This window comes from Falco cherrug, chromosome 5, assembly GCF_023634085.1.
Source record: "Falco cherrug isolate bFalChe1 chromosome 5, bFalChe1.pri, whole genome shotgun sequence".
NCBI lineage: Eukaryota > Metazoa > Chordata > Aves > Falconiformes > Falconidae > Falco > Falco cherrug.
In genome coordinates, this window is record NC_073701.1 from 67763919 (window position 1) to 67789407 (window position 25489).

Genomic DNA, 25489 nt, shown 5'->3' on the forward strand with positions numbered 1-25489 from the left:
CAAACCTTCTGATATGGCATTTTGACAATCCTGTAGTAAAACATCCTGGTCTTACCTGCAGCATTAAGCAAATGAAGAACCATTTTCAGGCCCATTGCCTTTATTGTCTACACAGATTTCATAGTATTGCTTGGGTAATGAAGCAGAAGAGAACTGCTGGGAAAGAACAGCAGGAATCTAGACAGAAAGAAATGAAAGTGAACTGACATGTCTCTGTGGGGCATGGAAGCTCAGTAGATACCAACCTACAGAAATGTACAAATAGTTACTTGCCGGAAAGATCTAACAATTTAACCAGGTAACAACTTAATTTATTGCTACATTGTTTGTTCTGATGTAAAACTTTGAGATTCCAAGAGACAATCCTGGTTTAATAGAATTCATACGCTAAAAGATATTTAGATGAAGGATGAAGCACTGCCTGCAGTGCTTTGGCAGTTTTGAAGGATTCTTACATAGACAGCAACTGATTAAAAAAAAATAAATATCTGGTTTTCAACAAGAAGCCAGAAAACACCAGTAAAACATATTTCCCATTTTTTAAGAAAAAGTAATGTTAATTTTTGTCTGTTCCAGAGGTACCATCTCCATTGCACAGACTGTGGGCTCCTGTGAACTACAATGAAATTACATTAGGAGATCACAAAAGAAATTTCTAGAAGCAGCATGCACTGAAGTCACATTTCTCTAGCTTAGCCTAGTCCTTCAGTTACAAAAATAATGTCCTTAGGCATTACAACAAACTTGCTTTTAAATTTACTTTTAAAACAGGCTTATTTTACTTACCCGTATTACCCTTTGCCTTAATAGGACATACCACCATGGATTGTATGCTTGCAACAAGCTTAGCTGTCACCTTTCATTCAATTATATACATTGAACTATTTTCAAGACCTTATTTGCCTCATTTGTTCTGAAATTAAAAAAATGAAAGTAATAATGCAGAAATGCCTAATGTAACATTTCAAAAGCAGTAATTTTTTTTTTTTTCTCCTTCCTTTCTTAAATGAAACTTCACCAGAATTAAAGTTTTTATGAAGAATGCTTTATCTGGTCAATCATACTATTTTCAATAAGCACAGAGCTCATTGAAACAATGAGTTCCATGCTTAAACAGCAGTAAGCAAATTAGATTATAATAATGTGCTTTTAGCAGACAATCTGAAAAAAAAAAGAGACTAAGCTTTATAACTGAATGGTTTATGTCACTGTAACTTTGTAGAAATACAGATCAGGACTAGAATTAGAAGCTTTTCAGAGCACTAAGATGGGACAGAGTATATTTTTTTTTTTCCATATGAAAACTTCCACATATACACAGGCCTATAGAGTAGTAAATACATTCCAAAGTAATTATTTTCCATAAAGACTGTTCTAAGAATACATCCATGGTCTAAGCATGCTTGGATCTGCAAAACAATAATAGTCCTAAAGTGCTTTTACAAAGCTACTTCACAAATACTCTAATTCTTTCTTTAGTTTTTCTGTAACTCGTAACGAAGCAGTGTCACTGCACCTGAAAAGCACCACTAACAATCATACATTTGTATGGCATCTTTCATCTAGAAGGATTCTGAGGAGCTTAGCTTTTATTACTTCGATGCAAAGGTCATTCATTTCCAAATGACAGTTTCTTTATATTCTCCTTCCTGTCATGCAAAGACATCGAAATGAAAGATTTGGTGAGCTTTGAGGCTAAGCTATATTGCTTTACACTTTCCCTTTATGATTTCAGGTGACTTCCCTCCCCCACACACTGCCTAACAATGAAAGGATGTAAAATCAGGACTAGAGTGGCTAGCCCCTAGAGTCACATGTGATTAAAAATGCAGGAACTAATGTGCCATTGGCCTGCTATGGTCTTAGCATATAGTTTATTATCCAGTTTATAAGAAATATGTTATTCATATAAGTGGCATTATTAGAACCATAAATTATTGTATAAACATAGAACTCTATTTGCAACTGCTATGGCTTTCATTAGAACTGGCTAAAAAAATATTCCCATCAGTTGTCTCAGGAATGATCTGTATTAATGTCCATGTCTTCTGTCTGTCATCTGGAATTTTTTGGCTTTCTAGGGAGAGTTAAGTACTATGTAAAAAGACAAATGGAAATAAAGTACAGTCTATGAATGAAACTGTTCAGTTCATGTTTGGCATTCCAGTGCAGCTTTGAAAACTAGAGAGTAATAAAGGCCTTAAAATGAAAAAACTGCAAAAATTGCTCAGCACTACTGGTTCATGTTCCTTTACAATCTTACAATTTTACTAATTTTACTAAGTGCTTAAAAGCATTTTATGCCTTGTTAAAACTCAAACATAAAACCAAAGGCAATCTTGCAGTAAGGAAATTTATCACTATTTTAATATTTTGTGTTAACTGAATATAGGAGGGTTTTTACTTTGTTTAATATTTTTTGTTGTTGTTCTTTCAATTTTTTTGGGGGAGCAGGTTCTTTTTTTGGGGGGTGCATTCCCTTTTAAGGGTAAAAACAACAGCAATGAAATATGAACAGTTTAAGGTTAGGGTGAAAGTTCTCAATTAAGGCAACTAGAATTGCATACCCAGAACTTTTGATGATTTTAATGAATCTTGAATACTATTTTTTCAAATATTAACTGTTTTTTTGATTCTTTTGCTGTCCTAGACCTTGATGCTCAGAGTCTAGGACTAAAAAACATATTTTAAATGCATTGGTATTGTGTATCAAAAAGACACTATGGTATTAACCCTGCATCCATTTTAAAAATTAGCTGTAGTAAGACCAGAATTAGAAAGGATCATACAGAAAAGCCTTACATACTCTACAAATGTCATGTAACCACTCAGAGTTCAAATAAGCCAACAGCTACTGTATCATGCATTGCTTTAGGGTAGGTCATAAAGAGTCATAAAGCAATTCAAAAAATGTGCATATAAATTTTAGTACGTGGTTTTCTTTCTTGGTAAAAAAAAAATAAAATTAATACCTTATTGACTTTTTTTCCTCCTCCTCCTCCACATACACCAGCAATAGGCAACTGCCTTGAACTGCAGTGTAAATTACCAGAGATTTTACAAAAACATGATCATAGCAATAACAGTGGAAGAGGTCATGGACTTGACCGCATTCCAGTTACTTTCTCACATGTCTTTCCACAGCTTCAGAAGAAGCCATTTCATTAATGTTTTCTTTTTTGGAGATGCCAAGGGGATTCCTAAACCCAGGTTTACTTACAATAGTCTGTTTCAACATCATAGATTAAATTTTCAAAGCATATTAAACACACCTCTGCTACATTTTTAAGGGGAACAGATTGGCTAGCCTTTCCTTTTCTAACCCCCCTTCCAATGGTTGAACCTGAGCAATCATGAGTGAACACAGAGATTCAGAAAAACTAAAACATACGGATGGTACAGAGAGTAACATTATCACAGGAAAAGTAGGAGCCTCCCAAGAAAATGTGTGAATTTTTTACCATATTGCAGCAGCCATGCAAAAGGCTGGTGCACAGAAAACATGGCTCAAGTGCCTCTTTTGAAACCTAACTCAGTAAGAATCTCTCTGTAAGAAGGCTTATATCATCATCAACAAGATTGCTTTCTGAAGGCCAAAGTGGCAGAGCCTTGAAAGCACAAAATGACATATCCACAGAGCTACAGAATATGTATGAGAACAATGGAATAACCAGGCAGGCATTGAAGCTTGTGGATGTCCTGGGAGTACATGGGCATCCCCTACCTCAACATGAAAAGACTCGCTTTAATGGATTATGAGTTCTCTTTCCTTTCTGTCCCTGTAAATCAGACATTTAATGTCTGTACAGGTATTTTGTACTCATCTCGTAGGAATCAAAGAACAACAGTATTCCTGCAAACACATCAATATCCTCTTCTGGCTGACATAAACGAAGTTGCTCTTTCAACATCAAATTGAGGTTCTTTTTCTGCTTTTGGAGTGTTAAAGGGAGCATGTGAACAGATAACGGAATGATGTGCTGTTCCTGTGCTTTTGTAGGACTGAAGCCTTACAGAAGTTTTTTTACAGCAGTTCCATCAGTGACCTCTTCATTTCCCGTTATTGCTGTATCAGTGGAAGGCTAGAAGGAATACCCAACAGAGAGTGGTAAATTAGATGTAATTAAACACATCCATACATTTTTCTTCTAAATGTATCTCCTATAATGATATAAGAGAAGGAATTATCATGTTTCAGATATTATAATATACATTTACTGAGATCCATCCATAAGATCACCGTACGAGGGTTTTTTCTGTCCTTCAAACACCAACATGATGCCTACTGAAGCTGCTAGATTCTCAGACCTGTGTATTCAACAGCATTGACTGACCATAAGACGTGCAGCAGTGTTAACTGCTTTACAGAAGGATGTATTCTCTTCTCTTTTCTGCAGCCACAAAAAGTCTTGCACTCACATTGTTATTATAAACTCCAATAATTTTTTGGAAAATACATGAATTTTTAGAAAATACATGAAACACACTAAACTTTACCTTTTTTAAAAAAAATGTGACAATGAAGGAATGGAATTTTTTTGACTGACCTCCTAATGTAAACTGTGACCTTAGCATGTTAATTTAGTTATTAAATTAAACACATTCTGGAATTCTTTATTGGCACAAAAGCCAAGTGACACAGTACAGCTTGCATCTGTGTTCATCCATGTCTTTCCTTCTAAACAGCCTATGCAAACTTTTTAGAGGCTCTATGCAAACTTTTGAGACTAGTCCACAAGAAGTTCCAGCTCCTGAATAAGCCAGGAAATTCTCTGAGTGGACAATTGACACCTTCCAAAACAATCTCAGGAAACAGTCTAACTGCTTGATAATGCAACTGCCTAAGAATGTTCCTGCATGTTGCTTAAATTATTACTATAACATAGCCAAACAAAAATTCTTTTAGAACAGAAAACGGTGGAAGATTACTTGACTAGACTGGATTTTTCTTTCTTAAGGAACACACTTTTCCAGGCACTTACTGAAATTTATGGGCACAGTCCTGTCATTGAAACTCCAGCAAAGTGGTTCCAAAACTGCACCAATATAGGTTACAGCAGGACTACATCTCAGTTTTTTTAAACATTTGACACAGTACTTACTTTCATGAGGACCTATTAAAAGAGAAATAACGTAAACCGTATCATCCCCTTCATCCCCCATGGGCAGTTAAGATTAAGTCCACATTATTTCTGCAGTGAGAAACAGAGTATAAACTTTAAGGGTAGTGTCTCTAATCTTGAAAAAAAAAAAAAAAAAAGAAAATAATTCTACATTTGTTTCAAGGGTTTCATAGGATTCATGAGCAAGAATGAAGCCTGTGTGCTGGCTGTTCTCCATGACACTGCTGTACAAGTTTGTAACCATATGAGGAAAAATGAAGAAAATGCATGTATAGCTGAGTTATGGGATACATGCTGGATGCAAAAACTCAGATTCAACTTGCTCTGCTGACTTGGAACACAGAGAGGAAACCCAGTCTTCTGTATTTCAGACACACACCAGAATCAGCAGACTTTCATGTGCAATCTGAATACTTTCTCAACAAGAGATATAGATGCTCGGGTACTAAAATAAGTTGCAAAAAATACCAAATACAAATTTAGTATCTGTGTAAAAGAAGTCATTTGATCTCTTATCTCCCAAGACTCTGTCTTGGGTAACATTTCTAAGCTGTTTTTCTCAGTTTGTCCATTTGAGAGGTTTTCCACTCCATACAGAACATTCAGATGTTTGCTGAAGCACAAAACAGGACTGTGAGATAATTCATCTGCCACAGAGTATTTAGGGTACTTATCCTAGAGATGTGATATACAGTCTGTGATCTAGAGAATATCCAAGTAGTTTACACAAAGTGAAATAACTTAAACAGAAAAGGCCTAAGCTATCTTTATCTTGGATATAAAACATAATGATTGAGAACTTTCTCATACTTAGATTTGAAATTCCTGAAGCACAGCAGAATGATGAAGCTATCTTCTTCCATAGCCATAGGAAAAAGTTATGAATATGTGTTACTTTGTAACATGGAAGACACTGTTATTTTGTGAGTGCTGTGTAAGTCCACCAACTAATTTTCTTTTCCTAAATATACTTAAATATGTTTTCCTTTTGCCTCAGATTAGAAAAGAAACCTACATTTGCTTTGGCCAAGTATGGAATCTGGGCCAAGAGTTGTTTGTTTTGGTGATAGTAATGAAAAACTCACACTACTTCATTCAAGAAGGATTCCTTTTCAAGTTTTATAGATGTCCTGGAAAAATAATTAATCACACAGCTCTGTTGTGAACAAATATTTGACAATGGCACGGGAGTAACCCATATGGAGTGTGTTAGGATTCAAAATCTTAACAGCAGAAGCATGCCAGCTTTGTAGCAGTTGACTTTTTATGTGAGAGTGATTACAGCTGGAAGCACACTAAAAATTAACAACACATAACTAAGTCACATTAGTAGGAGCTGCAAAACTGAACTGAGTCACAATAAAAGCACAGAAGTTGATACTGCAGTATTTAAGTATGTAAAGCCATATGTATTTCTTGTTGAAATATGGTTTGGGTATTTTTAAATGTTTTTATCAACATGACAAATCTATTTTAAAATATGTCTGTTGTATATCTGTTGTGCAAAAATTTTGTTCACATCCAGAAGTGAATTATGCTTATTGATATTCAGTGATCTATGCACTGGACATTCAGGCTTCTGATGTCTGATGCTCACGTAGACTTCCCAGTTATTCAGGCCATATCAAATGGAAAGGGATGGGGGTGGGGGAGAAAATGGGAAAGAGAAATAATAAGAGAGATGGGAGCATGAGATAACAAAACAATTTTTTACTGTGATGCTTTAAAGAGGAGGTGTGAAACTCATGCATACTTCCCTGGAGTCTGAGTCATCCAATACCCCTCAGCATTTGAAGTAACGGTCTAAGTGAGCAGAAGAGAAAAGAAGTATTATGACTACATTAGATCATTCTTGGTAGATTTCTGAATTCTTTTTTCTTGTACAAGTCCAAGGCATAGGAAACTGCAATCTTATCCATGGAGACCAAATTCAACAGCCATATTGAGCTTTTTCGCAGAAAACAGGACAGCAGCTCCCACACAGCCTCCAGGAAAGTGAGTGTGATGCTAACAAAGCCAGGTGAGGGGGCTTGTGGAAAGTACTTTTTCTGACAAGAAGCAGAACTGTACGTAGGATAAGAAGGAATTAAATAGCCTTTTGCTTTTTTTGTTGTTTTGTTGGGGTTTTTTGTTTGGTTGGTTTTTTTTATGAAGACTTCTGTTTTAGTAAAGTGTTACTTGTAGCAATTCAAAATTATTAGTCCCTGATAACATTACCACTGTGTTCACAGACAAGTCTGACAACTGTTGTATTTCTAGTGCTGTTGGAATAGCTAGGGGATGTGTAGGAGGCAAATTTGGAAAATAACCTGTCCAGAGGTAATTATGGAGGTTAATGCAAAGAATATGCTTGTAAGGTTATTACAACTGGTGCACCAGATTCACAGCTTACTGAAGTCATACAATATTCCTCAGTGCAGTGTCAGTGGGAACAAAGATACTGAAATGAAAACCCAAAGCCCACAGAAGAAAAAGAGTTTCTTAATTATTTTCACTCTGGTGTCTAAGGTTTCTACAGTAAAGTACAGTGAGGATACTTAAGCCTTCAAAGAACAGTATGTTAAGAAAAATACAAGTTTTCCCATGTGTTTAAAACTAAAATCTTATAACAATCAACATTCCTACAAAACATTCTGTTGATAACTTCTGCCTTATCACTGGTTGAGATCTGGTATTATTCTGTTTTGATCAATAACATTTTTCTTGTTTAAAAGTGCCATCTTTATCTGAATTTAATCCTACAAATTACCTTCAAACTCCAATTTCCATGCAGACTTCTTTGTAACATCCTCCCACATAACTCAGAACATGTTTTTTGACCCATGTATAAAGTTTTGACTCCATCAATCTTATTTTACTTTTGGCCAACTTCAACCAACTCCTATTAGGACAGAAGGCCAAATCCTTATTTGCTCGCCTTTGCATTCCTTTCTGTGCACCTTTGCCATTCCTTAGTAACAGCTTAATTTGCTGACAAGAGTAATTTATATTCAAGATCATCTCAGACAAACTATTTCACTGAACATTAAAGGAGATGACACAGGAGACTTAAGCATCTCTTAAACAGTTTCTATGAAAAACTAAAAAAAACCCCAAACAAACCCTAAGTTTACTTTTATTAAAATTCCTTCTATTTGCATCATTGAAGTTAATTCCCAGACAGTATTGCTTTCCAGGCAAAAGTATTGCTGTCCAAAATGATATCTGAACACACACTTTTTCAATTTCAGTGGCAGACATGCTACTGAAGGTTTGCAAAAAGCCACACTGCCTGATACTAGTACTTGTTTTGTGTGCAACATAGCATGACAGATCTGGCAGATGCTTTGTGCTTGTGACTTGATGTATATTTTCTGTATTTTCTTGAATGTCTAAACCAAAAATACAAATAACTTTTGTAAGTTCAAGTGGTTTTCATGATGGTCAAAAATCAGTCACGTGTGACTAGGTCTAAGTGCCACAAAGTTATGGCTTGTTTAGCTGTTGTTCATTCAGGAAGAGCTAAAGCATTTTAAAATAGATTTCAAAACTTCATAGCAAAATTCAGTATGAAAATACATTTCAAACAGTTTGCCATTCCTTTAAGCAATTTAATTTCCTAATTTACTGCTTCAAACTAAACCAATTTAATTAAGATTTAAACCTTATGAAAAGTATCTACATAGGGGACTTGTACCAAATTGAAAGAACTCTTAAAAGCTGAGCTAGAAAAGTAGGACTCATTTAAATTCTAACACCAAAGTCAGTCCCAGTCAAAGTGAGAATGTGAGTGTGCATGTGGAAGTCATCTGTGTTTATCTGGCTTTGCGAGTTGTTTCCCAGACTTCAGTAGTTAACAGTCTGACTTAAAAGCTTTGTTACCTGGAGGATCACGTAAACTTTCTTGTTACTGAGCCAGCTTTAAGAATTCAAAAAGAAGCTCCCAAGCAGTAAGTGAAATTTTCAAAGCTCTCCCTTACACCTATTAACTCAACAGCCATTAGTCTTGTCCACTTAAAGAAACATTTTAGGGCCAGCACTTGCTTAGCTATTTATCCGAAATTTTGTAAGCACTTACAGCAGTAAAAGTAGGAAATTGTATCTGTAAGGGATTTTTAAATTCAAAAGAAATAAGACTACGTGGTCAGTTTAAGCCACTCTGTATTGATCTGAGGAAAAAGAAAATCAAGACTACATTCAACATAAGACTTCAGTGAGTAGATATCAGCAGATCAAATTTGGAGATAAAGAAAAAAAACATAAGCCAACAAAGTTTATATTCTGTTGTCTTTACATAATCAGATGTTGGCTGAGAACTGGACAGAGTATACACCAAGATGGAAAATTATTATGGGCCCACCAATATTTTAGGAGGCTTGAGAATTTCGAAGGAGACAGCGGCAGTATGACCATTGATACACAAAGATACACAGGTATGTAGTTATCCATGACTGATGAAACTATCTTACAAATGTCTTTCTACTGATCTTCCGCTGGTATCATCACCATGGAGTTTACGGTGCAGTTGTCACACCAAGAAAATACGACATTTATAAAAACACCTCAAGTATATAGCCACATTCCAAGTTCCATTCTCTACCCAAGATCTGGGGAGCCAAAAATACAAAATGTTTCTTTACCTACGGAAGAAAGTTAAAGTTTCAAAACCTGTACCCTTAGTCCCAATACCTTCATCTTACTTCAGACAAGATTGTACATATCAAACGTACTTTCAGAGAGCATTCTGGAATTATGTGTAAAATGTGATAGAGTAACATGTAATACATGAATGCTTAGGCATCTATTCAGCTCCTTAGCTCATCAGCTAATTAAACCTTCTCGGACAAGATGCTAAGCAAGATAGTAATCTGAGAAGCATACACAGAGATTTATTAATAAAGAACTTTCAAGAAAAAAGAAAGACTAAATTATCAGGGTTTTTTAACTAGAAAAAGGCCACAGAATCTGCCACTGTTTTTCCAATCGAACTAAATAGTCCAGCAGGGACAGTATTTCAGGCAAACAGCTTATCTGAAAGAATAGTTCCCTGATTAAACCAGCAATGATAAATCATAGAGTATTCTCTAGTGCAATGCACTGTTTTAGCCATATAAAATTAAAGAAAAGCATATGAAATGCTAGGCCTTAGAGAATATATATTGTGAAAGGGAGTTCTGAAGTCTGCAGGGAGTTGTTCTTTCTCTTTTTTTGTTTAATGATCTCAAGGTGGTTTGTACTTTTCGTAGTTTGGACCTACTCCCTATAAATGATGAATGATTCTAAGGAAAATTAGTTTGATCATGATTAAAACTATATTAACAACGGCAAGTTATTTTTAATAATTACATATAATAGTTAACAGCAATGTAAAACCTATAGTTTAGTACCGCTAGTATTGTTAAACTAGGGAACAGAAACATTTAAAATTGCAGAAATGAGATTATCTTAATTTGATCCTTCAATTTACTGCTTATTCTTGTATTTATACGTCAGTCTTTAGTATAACCCATATATATCGAGGTATACTCACATACACTTATGGGTTAATTTCCTGTCACTTTGTATTTTTACCACAAAACAAACCTCATTTATTGCTCAGAACAGGCATCACTCAATTAATAGTTGCTTTTTCATAGTTAAACTTGTGTCCCTGGACCTCATTAAAACATACCATTCAAACAACGCACTACATTTTCCCTTCAAGGCGCATCTTTGTAGACCGTCACTACTGTTGGAATGTGGAGTTTACAAACAGGAATGAAGCTGGTTTTAAAGGACACAGGAAGGTCTTCAGCGATCCAAGGAAAGAAAACACCCGACATCAGTATTTTGTCCCGCAAAGAACAAAATACGCGCACTGTGATGAGCAAGTCAACAAAAGGATGCTGTGCTTTCCCCTTGGAGCCAAGGCGGAAGATGCCATTACAAGACTGGGTTTACTACAGTTTGCTTCATAGGTAATCAAGAAAACATCTTGTAGTTCAACGTGATCCTAAGAGCATGATCATGGCTATAACTGCTAGCACTATATATGACTAATTGTAAAAGACTCTGGAGATCTCTAAGAGGCATTGAAGGAGAACATTAAAGCATTTCCCAGCAATTCATCCCATGTCATAAGCAAAAGCAGTCAGGGGTCAAAAGAAGTTATAACCTTTTTGTACACCAAAAGAAGGATGTGCCCTTCTTAGAGCTTCCCGGAATCAATCTTCTGTGAAAAGTATGGTTAAAGTAGCCATGAGGGATGAACATGAGAGGGAAGTGAAAAGGTGAAAAAATATACATGTACACTTATCACTAAACTATGAAGTCAGGATCGCTTATAACCAAGTCACAGATGAACACAAAGGAGAAACTATTTATCTCCTACATGTTACTGTGAAAAGTCTAGGTAGTAAACAAATGAAAATGGAATTGCTCATGTCTGGGATGAGTTTGACCTACTTTGGAATTACTGAATTTGCATTGTGATATTCAGTACTTCCTAAATGAAATCACGCTATAAGATTTACATTACTGGAGCCTTTTCAATTGGTGATTATAACCTATTTAGAAGAAGTCAGCAGGGAAAAAAGGAGAGGGGTGGTATAATGTGTTAAAAATATCTTTAACAGATTCTAAGTTACTGACATTGTGAATCAAATATACTTTAGCAATTAGGAGTTGCTGTGGTAATAAATAAAGCACTACATGTGGAGCTGCAGATTACCAAATCGCACTAGACAACAGGATGATCAACCTTTTAAAGAGCAATATACCATGCACAGGCGGAAAAAGATGCGTTATTGTCAGGGGTTTTGGTTCTTACTGACATGCGTTAGAAGTCACATACAGAGAATGCATCTTTCAAAACTTTCAGGATTTACAGGATTATAGAACATAATCTGAAATAAAAATGTAATGTCTAATATAGAGGAACTACAGGCTTTTGTCTCCGCGTATAACGAACCATTGATCTCAGAGCAAAAATTAACTGGTACAGTACAAGAAATAATGAGTCAATTACGTCTGAGAGTGCAGAGCAAAGTCCCAGCCTCCAACATATTTACAGTTCATTTAAATTTTATAGGCTAGCTTCATGAAGTTGATAACAATTATGAGAAAATTCTACTGGGAGAAAGTAATTAAATATGACTGATAATTGGGAATTCCTTAACTGCCAAAAATGTCAAAATTTCTGCTGAGGACGAAAGCTATGCTAGCTAGAGCAGACATAGAAGGAAACTGAAAGCATCAGTTAATTAACTTATAATTATGATAGAAAAGAGGAGGAGCTGATAGTTGTAAATATATAGAAAAAGATAGGAAATAGAAAAGATTTATAAGGGAAGCAAAGAGAAATCTACAGTCTGTATATCTACATGATTGACAGTTTTTAAAATATGTTTTTCAAACTATTATACATATTTGGAGTATATCAAGTGGTTGGATGATAAGCTTCATATTTTCAGTGTAGGTAACTTAGACTTCCACATCTTGAAAATTGATAAGTAGTATTACAGACTTGAAAGCTTAAAACATGCTAAATATATTTTCAAAAAATTAAAAATTACTGTAATAAGGTAGTGCTTCTCATGTTGGCCCATATATTTTATTTCTTGAATAGATGCTATTTAACCTTTTTAATCAATCACTTGAGGAAAGACAATGTAAACATATTATTATAAAACTTACTATTGATATAAAGATCAAGAGAATCAGTAGTAGCAAAAAGACTGTGTCACAGATGCAGGATGAACTCAGTTTCTCGGTAAACATACTGTGGGAAAATTGTGTGTGTTTCAACATTGCCAAGTAGAAAGAACATAATTATGAACAAGGAATGTAAGTCATTCTTCAGGACTGGGAATTCTAAGGAATGAGAGAAATATTGAGTGACTTAGAGGTCAGCATGGCTAATTACTTGAACATGAGTTTTAATTGCGGAATACAAAAGTCCTTGAAAGTTTTAGTAAGAAAATGCAAAGTATGAGTGAAAAGTTTATATTACATGTGTACTGGCACTGAAGCCATCAGTGCTAGATCATTGTATCTAATTATGTGTTCAAAGAAAGAGGATGGAAAATAATAAAAGGATTGGAAAAGTCCAGGAAAATGATTAAGGGACCGGAGAACATCTCTTACAGGGGAAAAAAAGAAGAAAAAAAGAAAGAAAAAAAAAAAGAAAAAGAAAAAGAAAAATTGAAGGTTAAGAAATGACATGATCAGTGATTAAACATTCTTTCCTGATGAAATCTAATAACAGAGAACTTCTCAACCAGAAAACATAAGGACAATAATCCCTTGTTATTACTCTTCCCAAACATTACCAGCATTTCTGTGGGATGATTCTGATTCCCATGGATACCCATTTTAATTCCTCAAAATCCTTTCCTGAAGGTAATTTCTGATCTCCATATGATTCTAATTCTGTTTCAGAATAAGAAATAGCTGGGCAATTTATGCCGTAATTATCTGTTGAAAACTTCATCCTGGGGTCTGATAATGAAAATTTTGAGTAGTTAAAATCAGCCTGCCTTCTAAGCATCTAAGAATGCCTCATGCACAATCCTGACCTGAGGTGTCACCTTCCAAACTACTTACAAACTTTCTGTACTTTTAATACACGTGACCTCACAGAGTTTCTCAAAAATGGAGGAGTGCTTTAATCTTCATTTTATAACTCAGCACGAGAAAAATTGGGCCTTTGTGGTCTATCCAGAGTCACAAATAAAACAGTGGTTAGTAGTTAGAATACAAAACAGATCTTTTGACTTCTAACTTGTGTTCAAGCTACCATTAGACTTCCCTGCTAATAATGTATATTGATTAACAGTTACTTCATTATATCCACATTATAGTATCTACAGACTCTGACTTCCTATTCAGAACTCTGGTCTTCAACTTGCAATTTATTTAGTCAAATAAACCAGAAATAATTAAAATGAAATTAACATGTAAACACTGTGGGCTATTCAGACATTAAGCTTTAGGCAACATGAGAACCTCAGCATAAAATAACCAGTTCTCCTCTAAAATGTAGAGGAGAGATAGGTGATATCTGAGTGGGATTTTGATGTTCCTGGTCCCAAGCTTAGAGACAACCCTCTAGGCACTAGGCATACAGTGCATATGGAAAAGTTTCCATGTGCTGCAGTTTATGTCCTAATCTAAACAGTACAATATAAACTAGGGCATGCGTTATTTCACGGATGACACAGTTTTCAAGTTACGACAGTTTAGTAGCATCCCAGGCTCTTGGTTCCCACACATTCCTCTACTTTTTCATTTTCCAGAGCTGTCATCAAAAGCAGCTTCAGACTGCTGGAGGACACCGAGAGAAAAGAAAAAGAAAAAAAAAAAAAAAAAAAAAGATATGTAATAATTTAGATAATAAATTGTGATGGATCCGTGTTATGACACTATCTGTTACTATGATGATAGGTCAGGGTTGTAGTCAGGCAGTTTAGAGCAGTTAATTTAAGAAAACAAAATAGTTCCCAGCAGATTGCTAAAGGCCATTACAAGCAATAGAGAAAATCTTTCCTCATCCTCTCCAGTGCTCAGTCTCTGCCTTCTGCCATGATGAATCATAATGATATACATTTTTTTCAAATTAATTTCTCCAAACCCAGAATATTTCCTTGAGAACAATCTATCTACCTACCCTGATGAAAATTAAATTGATGTCAAGGTCCCCTTGTTTTAGAATTGTTTGGTCCTTTGGTTGCTGTCTTTGAATTGGTTTGATCTAGTCAGCAAAATGTATTTTCAATAAGTCACATTTGCTGAGCAAATGAACATATGCTTTACCACCTCCTGCTTAACTGAAATAATTTAAGATCCATGCTTCAAGCCTGGACACTTGATTTTCCTCTTTTCCTATATGCTGAATTGTCGTTAGTCCTTTTATGAATTATTAACTATTGCATGCAGTAGCGAACTTTTATTTTTTATTTAGCATTTTTCTGCATTACCATTGAAGAGTTTCATTTAGTGTGAAATATGCATATGTGATTTTGTTTTCCTTCCAGAACTGCAATTATCAGTATGGATGGGAACAGAAGGAAAAGTACACTACAGCAAAATGGAAACAAGGTGCTAAAACACTAATTCAGAGATGTGCTTTTCACACAAAGCCTTTTCATAGCTCATTTGTTGTCAAATTCACCAAGAAAAAATACTTGAAAGTTACAGATGCTTTGAAGAAACATGTGGAAATAAATTTACAACTGATTTAAAAAAATAAAAAGCAGATTCTGCTCTAGGCTGAATCTGTTAATGTCATACCAGTTCCAAACTGAGAAAGACTTGGTGATACAACCTTTACTGCTGAAAACCTAGTTACATACCAAGGGGCGCACACAGATTTGTTTGCTACATGCTGCATCTGTGCTTATACATATTAGTTTCTGGACTGAATTTAGTTCATCTTCCAGTGACAAAATGACATCAGCCTGTATTTAGAAAATATCACTGTGTTAATTCAGATTATTCAGGTATGTACTTTTAATTAGGGGAAAAAAACCCATAAAAGTACATAGGGAATACAATCCATTCTAGGTCAGGATTATTATAAATAGTTCAATATACATGAAAAGTGTGTTCTCTTCCTGGTCCAGGTCAATAAAAAAAAAAAAAATATCACCTATCTCTTAATCCAGAACTCTGATGGGTTAATCTATGGTTATGCTACATGTCACCATGCATTGTTATGTTTGTTAAAATATTACTGACACCCTCTGCAGTTCAGAAAATTTGGATTCCTTTAAACTGTCATCTGTAGATAGATTTATTCTTAAGTTTATCTTCTGTAACTTAAATTTAACAGATTTTCTGTTCCAGCCATCAACATCCAAGACTTCACTGTGTTCTTTCTTGGTTTTGCAGAGATTAAAAGGATTTTAGTGGTAAATTGAGAAAGATAATGTCTCTTTCTACCCTGTACTATGCACTTTTAAAGATGTTTTTTTCTTGTTGCCACAAAAATCTGTTCAAAGTACAGCATCTTGTTTCAAAGAACATAAATAACTCGAAGCAAGTTAATGGTCCCTCACTTTGATCAGGCATATCCCCTCCTGTACAAGTAGCACAATGAAACCAGTCAAATAATGCATGTAAGTAACAGGCCTTTTGTGTTATTAAAAGATAGATCAGCTTTGTGCCTACACTCTTTTGTAATAATGAGGAGACAAACACTGCTGCATCTGAACCCAGTTTTCATTTTATTTCTGTAGGAGGAATGATGCTAGAAAAAAAAATACTGTATAATTATCCTCGCTAATGTCTGCAGCACAAAGCAGACCATGCTTCTGATTATAAGATATACCAAGGAAGGGGTTTATTTGCCTTTTTTGCAGGAATGACTATACACTGGACCAGTCACCATTATGCCCACATCCTGGGCAAAATTCAGATGGCTCCACCATTTGCAGTAGCAAACAACAGCATCCATAGTGACTGTCTGACAATTTTCACAATCTGGAGATTGTCCCAGATTTGCAGGATTTTACTTCATGTGATTAGTCCAAATGAATCAATCCAATTAATCAGATTTCCTCAGCTGAATCCTATTCAAGACATCGAGTGAAATCAATGTTTTATAAACTATAAAATATTTCTGTAGTCTTATATAAAATTCAAAAAAATTATTTGTGGCATACTTTTTCTGTAAATAACATGAAAGTTGCTATTTAATCTGAATACAATTACTCACTGAGGTGCTGCATTGCAGGTGAGGGAAGACCGAATAAACAAAATCTATATTTTTATGGGTCTAACTGCTTCACAGGTTTTTATTAATGCTAATAAGTATTACCAAATCTAAAGAAATAGAAATGACAAAAATATTATTAAATATATTGCTGTGTGATGGGACTCCAAACTGAGAGATAGAGTTGCTCCCCCTTTCCCTGAAGAACAAATACAAAGGCATACCCTCCAATCTCTTAAGAGTTAACTTGTTTACAATGATTGCATAGGAGCAAAGTAGCTTGGTAATTAGGGAAAAATAAACTGTGCAGGAGGAGTTTGCCAAAACAAAGACACTCATTCATTTCTGGCAGGATGCAATTTCTGCTTTGCTTCTTCCAGTCCAGCCACATTCAGTGATTTGTGGGTTGGCCAAACCATCAAATCCCATTCTTCCCGCAGGGTCACAAGGAAATTCCTCCTTTCCATCACCACTGAAGCTTGACTATGCAGCTCTTCCCTTCTGCATGCATGACTCTGCTCAAGACCCTCTTTCCTCTGCCCTCCACTTGCAAGCTCTTCATTTTCTGGTTCATGCCTTCACCTGCCTTGTGCCCTCCGACTTTGACAGTATGTACAGGACTTTCTTGCAGGGCTCAGGAAGGTTTCTATGCTGATCTTGGATGATGTTTGAGGATAATAAACAATTTTTTTCTCCTTCCAGGGCACTCCCAGAGGGCAACACTTGAGACCAAAGGTAACTGTCCTTCCTACTTTCTACTAATAAGATTTTCAAAGGATCACACACCAAACAGCATTTACACAACCAAATGAAAAGAGATATATTAAGTAACTTGGCTTGTCACGCCATTGGAAGTCAAATTTGAAAGGAGATTATTTTTGTGCAGCTGTAAATTACATTTCCCTCCTTAATGTTCTGAATGTTCAGTTGGTTACAAGGTCGATCTTACTTTTCTTTTTTTCCCTAAACTCTTACTAATTTCCAAAGCCAGAGAGAGTTCGAAATGTAATTCAATCTGTACAACACAGGCTATAGTTTCTAAAAGATTGCAAAACCAGAGCGAACACAACAACATTTATGGCTATTTGGGAAATAATCTATAGTAAACATCTTCTTATATTAATCACCCATATAAATTACTACAACAAAATTAACTCGGAAAATAACAGCATCAGAAACCAGGATTCAGATGCTCAGAATTTAGTCACCTGCCACTATAATTCTTCAAAATGTTCATGGTTGGCCTTACAATGGTGATAAGGTCAGCATATAGAAGTGCTGCTATTTCCTTGTGAAGTGACTGGGAGTAAACAACACACTGGGCAATGGTGAGGTGGAGATAGAAACTTTCTTATTTTATCATAAATCCAATTTTGTTAATAGTGAAGATAGATTTGCAAAGAGTAAATCTCATCTCTACCACTGCTTCTCCTTTTCCTACTTCAGAAACTGAGCATTATATACAGGTGTTCTGTTTTGTTCTTTGTCAAGTGACTTATTCTATTACTCCTGTGCTTTCATAGCTGCCTAGTATCTGAGAAAAACACTATTTTCAATGTTTTCACAACACTTTCCCCATAGCAGAAATATACAGCCAGGTTTCCTTCAGCTGGGGCAACCAGAAGGGTTAGCACATCCAAAGTGTTAGGGAAGTTCCAACCCAGGGAAGTCATCTTCTTGGTTACGGTGCCTCCCTTGCCAGGTGAGTAAAAGCAGTGTTCCTGCTGTGGCCAGCTTGCACTTAAACCAAGCACTTCAGTGTCCATCAGCGTTAGTCTACAAACTTCTATGAACTCCGTGAGAGCTAAACTAACCTGCAGTTGAAGCCAACATAAGATTCAGGGAGAATATTCCCATTGCTTGTGCCAGCTTTGTTTTCTGGTAGAGTGACATCTGCCTTTGGGCAGGTCAGCCTATGAATATAATTCACATAATCTTTTAAAACAAAACAACTCCCCTCAACAAACAAAACAAAACAAAAACAACAGAAAAAACCCAACAAAAAATATGTATAATAAAAAGCATTTCCACAAGCTATGTGGTAACAGCTTTCTCCTGACAAAGCTTTTCACCAGACAGAATATCTTCTACTGAAACCACAGAATCATTAAACTACTAAGTTTGTCATGATTTTTTGAGTTATATTTAGAGTAGTTGTTCTTCCATCTCCCCCTCACAGCCTTTAAATCAACTAAGAACTGTTTTCTGTTCAAAGCAGTAGAGAGGTCATGAAAGCTGAAGATGTTACTTGTGGTGGAAAGAATCAGTTCATGAATTTAAAAGGCAAATACATGACAAGCTAAAACAAAAAAATAAGTTCACTATTTTACTTCATGGCACACTATCTCAGCTCCTCTCTGCCATAAACTATGACCAGTGTAAATAATGAACATTAATGAGAATACGGCCAAGTACGGACTAAGAAACTTTGTGTTCTGGCTCCATTACTGACCATAAGAGGGTCCCAAGGTGCTATCAGAAGATAAATTTTAAATTGCTAAAATAAGTTGAGACTCCCACTGCACACAAAAAGAAGCTCTGTTCATATATAATTATAGGATTACGACCTATTTTCCTACTCAAGATCTGATCTGTAGGTTTGCTAAGCAGCCTCAGCTTATATGCAGTTCCTGAGAGGGCTTATTCTCATTCTAAATAATTTCTTTATATAAGTATATTTTTAAAAAAGCATTGCATTAAAATCAGGAATTATTACTATTCCACTATTTACTGTCTTTTCAAGTAATCCAGTTTGCATCATAAAATATCCTTTCAATGGCCAGTGCTTGAATAAATATAAACATCCTAAAATTCCATCAATCTGTTTTGTTATATTTTTATTACCTGTTTGACATTTGCAACATCACTTTTTTTGCAACTGCCCGTGATTATTCTATTTCAACTGTTCCAATCTGCTATTTTACACAGTTTGCAATTTACATAATTTTTGGATTTTATATTTTACACCTATCAACCTCAGTCCCTAAAACTATGTAATTTATAGAAGAAATTTTTAACACATTCTTTGGGATCAATGTTTTCATAACCTCTTTGTACATAACAATTCCTTTTACAAACACCTGAAAGCCATCTGTGTTATTATTTGCCAGGTAAGATGATCTTCTTTTTCTTTTTTCACATCACTTTGTTTTGGTGAGGAGGGTTTTTTTTGTTTGTTTGTTTTCTTGACTTTTGGCCTTTTAAAATCTTTTTTGTTTTGCTTTGTTATTTATAGATTCTTTTGCAGACAGTAAGCATAGTGTCTTTTTCAGACTAGTCAAACAAGGAGTCATTAACCTAAACCCATATTCAAAAATATGAAAATTATATTGTGGTGAGAAAGGATGAAGAAATACTAAAATAGTACAAGAACATAGCTTTAAAATAGTACAAGAACATAGCTTTAAAATATTTTCACATGTAATCATGTACCTGCTGATGTTATAATAAATAAGAATAGACCCCTAGTGATAACTACAAATTAATTTCAAAGAAATTATAGAATCAATTAAATATGCTGCTTTCTCCACACTTGGAAGATAAATCACTTAAAATATGTGATACGAAGACAGAATGAACTGACATACATGAAAAAATTAATTCAGCTGTCTTCATCTTGATTTCCCTTTCAGTTTTTCCTTATTTTCCCATTTGTTTTCCCTGTGGTATTCATTCTTGTATTGGTGGCAAATATTACCAGCTGCCTATCATCAAAATTACTAAACTCATTATCTTCTGAGCGTATTCTTTTGTGCCAACATAGCAATAGGGCAGATAATCCTACATACTATCCTTGTAACTATATATGGCTTGAATGAACTCTAATTACTCTGCAAGTAGAAATGAAAAAAATTCTACATTTGTTAGTTATTACTGCTTGGTTTCCCCAAATACTTTCTATTAATAAAAGTAAGCTACTAGTGACTGAGATAATGAAAAATACTAGTAGATGGCAAGTCTTCAGATGTAAATCTTTATTTGTTTTTTCAGTGTCATTTACTGAGTGAAAGTACACATTAACATTAAATTTTACTAATTTAAACCACTATAAAACACTGCACATTAAAATCTGTTACATAATGAAATTCTGTGATGAGTTATAGCATTCTAAAGGCTAATTTCTTGTCTTTTACCAGCTTTTCCATTGCATGCCTGACCAGAAGGAGATGTTAGAAGAATATTTAAAACGAAATGAAAACAAAACAAAAAACACCAAAAACCCACAAAAAAGATAAACCACAAAAATAAAAAGTAGATCACAGAAGTCAGAAAAGGAAAACAAACTATTTCAAACGTAGCTTTCTTCTTGTGAACCCTTGCTTAGCCCTAGATGCGGTTAAGGGAGAGTTTGCCTGTATTAATACTACTATGCCTGTTCCTAAAGATGGTGTCTCCATGGACATTAGCAACTTTGATGGACTGTTGATTTGTCATACTTAACCCAGGGAAACCAGAGAGAACAAAACACAATGCAGGAGATCTCTGCTCTGCTTTCTGCTCATGAACCACATAAAAATTTTTGCTTGTGCCCATAAAAGGCAGAACATCCTCCAAATGTGGGCTCCTCCAAATGTGGGCTCCTCCAGCAGAAGCTGTTTCCCTGCAGAATGTAGGTCACTGTGTATACATTGGGGTAGAAGATAATTGTGGGGAACTGCAGCAGGATTGGACTTTACTAGAATCTCCTACACATTCAGAATGTACAACTGAAGCCAAAGCCTATAAACTGTTAGACATTTTGTGTGTGATTAACCACCACTTTGTTTATGCTAGCTGTAATTAGACCACATAACAAGACATCATCACACAAGCAGGCTGTATTGTAACTAAACATTACTTTTTAGGAGTTTTGCAAACCCATGGTAATTTTGGAGTGACTCTACCAGAATATATTGAAGAAATACTGAGAGTATGTGTATATTTTGTTTATTGGTATTCTCCTGCAGTTATTTCCATATGATTTTCCTTTTGTGCAATAAACAAAATTGCTTCATCCCTGAAATAGCTCTGTTATGGAAGTGTAAGTGTCAAATGTCTTTCTATTTCTCAGGTCAATGTTAAAATATTTGCCATTACAGCCAAGCTTTAGTTTGCACAAAACCAGCAAACTAAACCTTTCATTCCTTAAGTGCTTTTCTTTATCTGTGAAAAACTAAAAAATGTCCTTTTAACTGGCACTGGTGGCCTTGGGGAGTGTTTTACAGTACATTTTTACAAATGCTTAGTTCAGGTTTATTGGCCTCACAGCAGAGATTACAGAAGACCACACAATTGGAATGATCATTTCTCTTTGCATTAGCAGAATACATTTTGAATGGCAGCAGCAAATCTTAGGGGAACCTGGACTAATGAATGATGCTTCATGGAAAATGTTTCAAGATTTAAGAGGGAGCATTGAGGGGAATCTTCAAAATCCAGAAGTCACAGTGAAAGCGAGTCAAATTGGGTTTCTAATTCCCTGTGTTTTGATGTTGGTGGGGGTTTTTCTTCCATTTAGGCCCCTATCTCCCAGTCTTCAATAGTTTATAAGCATATTTTATAAAGTAAAACCAAAAAGCATGATCTAAAGCTCATGGGTAGAAAATTACTCATGTAGATGCAGCAGAACAGACGTTTCTGCATGAGAGAGACTTTCCTTGCCATAGCAGTCTGGCATGTCATACTGTTTGGGAAAATGTGTTTCAGCAAAGGACACATCCACAACAAATAAGTTTTATGGAATCCTAAAAGCTCCTTTGGCATTTCAGAGAAGGTTGTTGTCTTCTCTTGAATTGACATGTATATATGAAGTGATTTGATCCCTCCTTCTTTATTCTATGAAAGATAAATATGAATAACTGCTATTCCTCGGGTTTGAAAGCTCATCTTTTTTTATTTATCTTTTGGCTGCTCGCTTCATAATCACATCATAAAGAATCATCAAACTAGACTTAGAAAAATTATTATATCATCTCTTCAATCCTCTTTCAAAGTTAGCATATTTTACAATTCTCCCACAGAGGCTAGCACAGACAACTGTCTTTTGCAGAAATTATGTGAAAATATAGGAACATGGGTCAATCTCATCCATATTCATTGACTTTCTAGGGACATCTTTCACAAGGAATGAATTTGGAGGCATAAACAGTAGTTAAAAATAAATGCTTAAAAGCTAGCCCCTTATACTGTTTTCATTACATGTCTGAATAATGCAAAAATGGGGAATGAAAATGCAAAACATATTGCCATGATCTCTAAGTAGCACTGTTTATTAATAAAGTAGTTAAAACAGTTTTCAAATAAACTGTCAGCCAGCCAAAGACAACTTCTGTGAAATATAAAAAATGTATACCATATTTTAAGTAAACAAAAAATTACTTTATGAGTGTGTTCTGCATAATATCACACAAGCAGATTTAATGAAAATCAAAAGCTAAATAAGTGAAATCACTGAATTATGTGAGCTTGTCACTCTGGAAGTCTTAGGCACAAAAAAAAAAAAGTAAATTAAGTCTGGAAACCAAAGACTTTATCAACCCAACATTCAACACCACAGAGACTGGATAAATTCCTGCTTCTTGTGTCCTGAAGATTCAGAAAAACCTCTGAAAAAACTGGATATTTGGTGAATTAAAGAGCTTTTTCAATATTTAGAATAAACTAACATTAGTATAAACACAGCTCTTTAACTAGTAGATCACAAACTTTCCTACTGTAATCATCTACAAATAGCCTATAGTCTCTGAATAATATCACTAGCTTGCACAAGTCAGTTTAGCCAGTTTGAAGATTTGGGGTAAAGACATATTATACACTAAATAGTGTATGAAATTGTTCTTCCAGCCACTTCACATTGCAGTAATTAATTTTTTGTATAAAAGTAATTTCATGATGATTGCAATTTGAACACACTGAACTCTCAGAATCCCTTTTCAAATAAGAACACATAATCTTTACAGAAGAAAATGTAACCAGTTTTTATGTCAAATTGTTTCTTGCTCTTGGCTGAGACTGGGGAGATGATACGAGGTTGTATTTTAATTTAGCTTGTATTTACTTCCTTTTGAGGATTAGGAATTGGGATTATGACAGTCATATAGTCTGGATGATAACTTTGAGTATTGAGAGTTATTGATTAAAATATAAAACCAGAAACCTATGAGTTCAACGTCAGTGACTTTATCAATCCTCTTAGTCATAAGAATTTAGGAACCATTTTAAAACCACAGGACATGATTCTTATAAACTTAAAAAAACCCAATTGTACATTTTGTATAGAAAAATAAACTCAGTGTGTGACTTTAGAATGATATGAAAACTCCATTTCTGTTTTAGAAAATGCAGAGGTTTTTATTTCCTTAAAATACTAATGTCATGCAATATTCATCCAGGTTTTATATTGATATTTGATAATAGATCCAGCTGGCAAAGAAATACTTGCAGGAAAAAATAACAATAATAAAAAAAACCCAAAACCTCAAAAAATGCTGACAGCTGAAATGAAAATATATCTATTTTTTGATGCTGGTCGTGTCCTAAAATATAACATCACAAGAATTAATATGACACAGTAAGATTTAATTATATGTTTCATATAATTGGCAGCAGTTGAAGAAATAAGAGTTTGCAAACTTCTTTGATTTAGTGTATGGTTGGGTCTGATCAGCTTTAGTTTATCAGAAAAATATGGCCAAATGACAGCTAGTGTAATTCCCTTAACTTTAGGACTAATGAGTCATTAATGAATTTGAAAGACAGAACAGGAAAAAAAAAAAAAATGTTTTCCAATCTAGGACTTTCCTTTTACTTTAAAAACTTGATTTACGAAACAAATAAATACGGAATTATTTTGGTTCCCGGTTACACAGAGCTAATAAGCTTTCTGTTTATAAACCAAACCACCCATGAAAAAAAAATATTCATATTTTTCTAAACAAACAGTGAAATTTTTCATTTCAAAAATGTAGGTTTTCCCTAGCATTGGAAGGCATAGGTAAGCAAAGTTCTGGAGTGCTTCCCTTAAACTCAGGAATTATAGCCTGATCTTTTTCCCCATGCAAAATATTAACCTTTGCCAAGTACATAAGTCAATAATTAAAACCAGGTCTAAATCCTTTATCAATCAAGATTTCAAAGATGTTGTAACAGACAGATGCTATTTCAAGCTAAGATGAAAGAAAGCTTTACATTAGTATGATGACAATTTATGAAGTATATGGCTCTACAACCATAGTTAAACAGAGGGAAGATTTAAAAATTGTGCTTTGTTTGAAAAAGGAGAACTAGCTCCCTGCTTGCAATTAGTAGGTGAAAAGCCAGGAGAAGAATTTCACTGATAGATACTTTGAAAAAGTACCTTACATATGTAGCTGATAGGTTGAAAGTGAATCAAAGCATCTCCAGAGAGAATGAGCAGGGGCTGTACTTGAAAAATGATCATGAGACCTCAAGGGAATGAATCTCTTCCAAGTGCTATTTCAAACGAAGCTGGCCAATAGGCAACAGAAGCCAGAAATATAGGGGGTGGGGGGGGGTGGGGTGTGGTTTTTTTGTTGTGTTTTTTGGTTGTTTTTTTTTTTACCGTGGGCTGTATGACCTTCTAATTTAAACCACAAATAAGATGAAGAGTGCCCTTCAGCTCCAGAAAGCAGTATAAATAAACTATAGTGAACATAGCTCAGCAGGTCATTTTATGTTCTTTGAAGTGAATAAATGC

At 34.9% G+C, this 25489-nt stretch overlaps 1 long non-coding RNA gene across 1 annotated transcript in view; it reads right to left on the reverse strand.

Moving 5' to 3' along the window:
* LOC114017120 (uncharacterized) overlaps positions 1 to 25187 on the reverse strand; it is a 117759-nt gene extending 92572 nt beyond the window's left edge. Inside the window, exon 1 of the long non-coding RNA XR_003561991.2 lies at positions 25130 to 25187. This is a non-coding gene — a long non-coding RNA (uncharacterized LOC114017120). The remainder of the gene's footprint in view (positions 1 to 25129) is intronic.
* Positions 25188 to 25489: the final 302 nt, after the last annotated feature.